The sequence below is a fragment of the Daldinia caldariorum genome (genome assembly GCF_022478825.1).
Source record: "Daldinia caldariorum strain CBS 122874 unplaced genomic scaffold F4812scaffold_16, whole genome shotgun sequence".
Lineage (NCBI taxonomy): Eukaryota > Fungi > Ascomycota > Sordariomycetes > Xylariales > Hypoxylaceae > Daldinia > Daldinia caldariorum.
In genome coordinates this window covers 374,586-380,585 of record NW_025953052.1, presented here as the reverse complement: position 1 = coordinate 380,585, position 6,000 = coordinate 374,586, and positions in this window count along the sequence as shown.

The window sequence follows — 6,000 nt, the reverse complement described above, 5'->3', positions numbered from 1 at the left end:
TAAAAGTTTTTTTTTTATAATTTTATTTAAAATATTTAAAACATTTATTAATAAATAAAACTAATTATTATAAATTTTATTACGTATATAAAAAATTTATAAAATAATTTTAGTAATATTATATAATATTTTAATTATTTAAAATAAAGTAAATAATTAAAGGTTTAATAATAATATATAATTAATTTTAATGATATTAAGTTTTAAAATTACTTTATTATTATTTAAAAAAATGTAATTTAATTGCTTTAAAATTTATATATATATATATTGTAAATAAAGTTTAAAACGCTTTATAAAATATTAAAAAAATCTTTTATAATATATATAAAGTTATAACATATTAATTCTTTAATAAATAATAAATATATATATTTTAAAAGTGCAGAAATAATTATATTTGTTAAGACTTATATAAAAATAAATAAACTTATAAAGCATATAATATTATTATTATAATAATATTTGTAAAATCTTATAAAAAATATAACTTTTATAATTATTTAAAATTAATAACCTTTTACAAATTATTATATAACTTTTAATATACTTATTAAAATACTTTAATTATTTTAAAATCATTTTATTTATTATTTAATTTTATAAATTATTTTTTATTATTTAATATTTTTAATAATTATAATTATAATTATAATTATAAATTAAAGCTTATATTTCATGTTTTTTAATAAAATTAATCTCTTAATATTTGAACGTATTACAAAATTATATAATATCTTTTTAATACATTACGCAATTATATTAACAGCTATTAATAATATAAATTTATAAATAAAAAATCAACTTTTAAAAAAAGGGTATTATTATTAAATATATTATTAAATTAAATATATAAATATTTTTTTACTTAAGTCTTTTATATTAAAAAAATGGTTAATATTTTATTACAAAAACGCAATAGCAAACACATTAGAATTAATTAATAAACTTTACTAAATAATAATATAAATTAAAATTTCAATTTAATTACTATATAAATTCTTAATAAACTTTTTATGAAAGTTTTATTATATATTAAATATAATTTACGCTTATAATTAATATTATAATTACTAAAAATATTACTTTTAAATATATATATATAATTTTAATAAAATAAAATTTATAATAAATATTATAATAATTAATATAATTGTTATAACCTTAAAAAACATTATAAACTTCATTAAATAAATAAAAAATAATTTATAATAATTTCATTAATTAATTTATACAATTAACTAATACTACTTTTTATTATAATTATAAATAAAATATACTTTATATTTTAATATTATAATAATAATATACTAAACAATTAAATTATTAAACATGTTAAAAATAATTAAATAACAAATGAAATTATTTTAAAATAATTAAAGCATTTTAATAAATATATTAAAAAGCATATAATAAACTATAAAAAGCTATTAATTTTAAACAGCTATAAAAGCTATAGTTTTATGGAGTTCCAAGAATACTATTATAATAATAATATCGTATCCTTTTATATGTTTACTCACTTTTTACATAAACTTTAACCATTAAATATAATTGTTTTCGCACTTTTAAAATATACGTATTTATTATTTATTAAGGAGTTAATATATTATAGCCTTATATATATTATAAAAGAGGATTTTCTTTAACGTTTTATAAGGTGTTTTAAGCTTTATTTATAAAATATATATATATAAATTTTAAAATGATTAAATTATACTTTTTAAATAATAATAAAGTAATTTTAAAACTTAATATAATTAAAATTAATTATATATTATTACTAAACCTTTAATTATTTGATTTATTTTAAATATTTAAAACATTATATAATATTAATGAAATTATTTTATAAATTCTTTATATATGTAATAAAATTTATCCTAATTATTTTCAATATTTTCAATATTTTAAATATAATTATAAAAATTAAAAATAAGTAATTATAAAAAGGAAAAAGGATTTTATGGCTTTAAAAATAGGGTAATAATATTAAAAACAATTAAATAATAAATGAAAGTAATTTTTTAAATAAATGTTATTAAGCGTTTTAATGTTATAATATTTATGAGAATATAAGCTATAATTTAAAAAACCTTTAATAGTAAAAGTTAATTATATAATTAATCTTTACTATTAAAAGTCTTCATTTTAGCTTAATATATCCTTAAATTATAACTTATATTTCGTAAATGCTATAACACCAAAACGCCTAATAACGCTTATTTAAAAAACTACTTTCATTTACTATTTAATCGTTTTTAATATTATTACCCTATTTTTAAAGCCATAAAATCCTTTTTCCTTTTTATAATTACTTATTTTTAAGCTTATAACGTTTAAAAATATATAATTTATCTTTTAAAAGCTATTAATTTTTTAATAAAATAACTTTATATAATAAATAGTACGTAACTTTTATATTTTTATAAATAAAGTTTAAAACACTTTATAAAATATTAAGGAAAAATCCTTTTTTATAATATATATAAAGCTATAACATATTAACTTTTTAATAAATAATAAATATATATGTTTTAAAAATGCAAAAACAATTACATTTAATAATTAAAACTTATATAAAAATATAACTTTTATAACCGCTTAAAATTAATAATCTTTTATTTATTTTAAAACAATTTTATTTATTATTTAATTATTTAATATATTATTATTATTATATTAAAATATAAAATATATTTTATTTAAAATTATAATAAAAAACGGTATAACTTAACCTTATAAATTAAGTAATTAAATTCTTATAAATTATTTTTTATTACTTAATAGTATTTAATAAAACTTATAACATTTTTTTTAAAGCTATAATAACTATATTAATTATTACAATACTTATTATAAATTTTATTTTATTAAAATTATATATATTTTTGAAAATAATACCTTTAATAATTATAATATTAACCATAAATGCAAATTATGGCTAATATATTACAAGACTTTTGCAAAAAGCTTATTAATAATTTATACAGTAATTAAATTAAAATTTTAGTTTATATTATCGCTTAATAAAACTTATAACTTAATTAACTTTAACATGTCCACTATCGCATTCCCATAATAAAATATTAACCATTTCTTGAACATAAAAAACCTAAGTAAAAAATACTTACACATTTAATTTAATAATATATTTAATAATAATACCTTTTTTTAAAAAAAATTAATTTTTATGTGATAATATTATAAATTTACGTTATTAATAATTATTAACGTAATTATATAATATATTAAAAGAAATACCATACAGTTTTATAGCGCATTTAATATTAAGAAATTAATCTTGTTAAAAAGTACAAAGCGTAAAGTTTAATTTAATTTCTTTTTATTATAATACATTATAAATTAATTAAATAATATATTGTTAAAATACGTATGTTGTTTTAAGTGTGTATATAAACTGTTAACCCGTATAAACCATTAACCCGTGATTTACGTTATTTAAAACCTTTTAACAATTTTTTGAAATAAATTATTATGAATTATAATATCATATATAAATAAAATATATTAAATAAAAAAAGTTCTAAAAATTTCATTAATTTCATTTAATAATATTTTAAAATAAACATAATTATATAATTATTAATTACTTTTAAATATTTTTTTAAATTAAATAATAATATTATTTTATTCTACTTAAAATTATAAAAATTAATTATTAAAATTAATTTTAATTTTTTATAATAATTGATTTAATCAAATAAAAGTTATAGTTAGAATAAATTATTTTTTAAATTTAATTTATATATTTAAAAATAGCTAATAATCATTATTATAAATAACGTAAGTAAATATAGTTTTTAATTATTTATTAAAAATATATATACTTATTTTTATAAATAACTAAATATAATTAATTTATAATTTTTAAATAAATAAAATAAAATAAAATAAATATAATTTTCTTTTTTTTATTTCATATATATATTCAGTTTATTTTAAAGATTCTAATTATAAATTTTTATTTATAAATTAAATAATTATTAAAATTTATTATTATTTCAATATATAATAATTTTAACAAATTTTTAAAGGAAATACTTTTATATAAAATATTTTATTAATATAGTTTAATTATATATAATAATGATAATTAATATTTATTAAAAAATTAAATAATATATATATAATAAACTTTATTTATAATATTTAATAATTTATATTCATTTTATATATATATTAAAATATAATTATAACTTTTTTATTTTTATAAACATTATAATATAAATTACGGGTTAACGGTTTATACACATATATTTTAATAATATAATATAATAAAAAAGAAATTAAATTAAACTTTACATTTTATACTTTTTAATAAAATTAGGCTTTTAATATTAAATATGCTATAAAACTATATAATATCGTTTTTAATATATTACATAATTACATTAATAATTTTTAATAGTACAAATTTATAATATTACAATAACGATATATTAAATGATTAAATTATTAAACTTTTTAAAAACGGTTAAATAATAAATGAAATTATTTTAAAATAGTTAAAATATTTTAATAAATATATTAAAGATTATATAATAAACTATTAATTTTAAATGGTTATAAAAGTTATATTTTTATAAAATTCCAAAAATATTACCGTAATAATAATATTATATACTTTTATATGTTTATTTACTTTTTACATAACCTTTAATTATTAAATATAATTAATTTTGCACTTTTAAAATACATATATTCATTATTTATTAAGGAGTTAATACACCATGGCCTTATATATATTATAAAAAAGGATTTTTTCCTAGCATTTTATAAAGTATTTTAAACTTTATTTATAAAAAAGAATATATGCGTAAACTTTAAAACAATTAAATTATACCTTTTAAATAATAATAAAATGATTTTAAAATTTAATATAATTAAAATTAATTATATATTATTATTAAACTTTTAGTTACTTAACTTATTTTAAATATTTTAAATATTATATAATATTAATAAAGCCGTTTTATAGATTTTTTACACACGTAATAAAATTTATAATAATTACTGTTATTTGTTAATAAGTACTTTAAATACTTTAAACAAAATTATAAAAATTATATACCATTTATTATATAAGGTCACTTTATTAAAAAAGAAATTAATAACTTTTAAGAAATAAATTATATACTTTCGAAATGCTGTAAAGTTAAAAATAAATAATTATAAAAAGGAAGATTTTTTATTATTAAAGAAGGAAAGGTTTTATAGTTTTAAAAAGATGGTAATGGTATTAAAAACGATTAAATAATAATTAAAAGTAGTTTTTTAAATAGGTGTTATTAGGTGTTTTAATGTTATAATATTTGCGGGAATATAGGTTATAATTTAAAGATATATTAAATTAAAGTAACGATTTTTAATAATAAGAATTAATTATATAATTAATTAATTTAATATGTTATGGTTAAATTATAATAATTTTAATTAAAAAAATATAAAATTATAAAATATTAATTCGTGTAAATTGTTAATTTATATTTATTAATTATATTTTTTAAAAAAGCATATGTTAAATTTTTTATAATATTAGATTTTTAATATAATATAAAATATTTATATTTAATTAGTTTATTAATTATTATTTATATATTATTATTTATATATTATTATAAAATATATTAATTATAAGTTCTTTTATATATATTATAATTATTAATTACTTTTTTAATTACTTTTTATATATTCTTTTATAATTTTAAAAATTCTTTAATATTTATATAAAAGATATTTATAATAATTTTTTACAAATTTATATTATAATTCTTTAAATATATACACCTTTTTTAATAAATAATTATATTTTTATTTATTTAAATTTTAATTAAAAATTCGTTTTTAAATATTATTATTTTAATGTATGAAATTCATATATATTTTTTATATAATATATATATAATATAAAAAAAATAAATACCCCTTATCCATTTAATATAAATATAACTTTCTTTTTTAATACATCTTTAATAT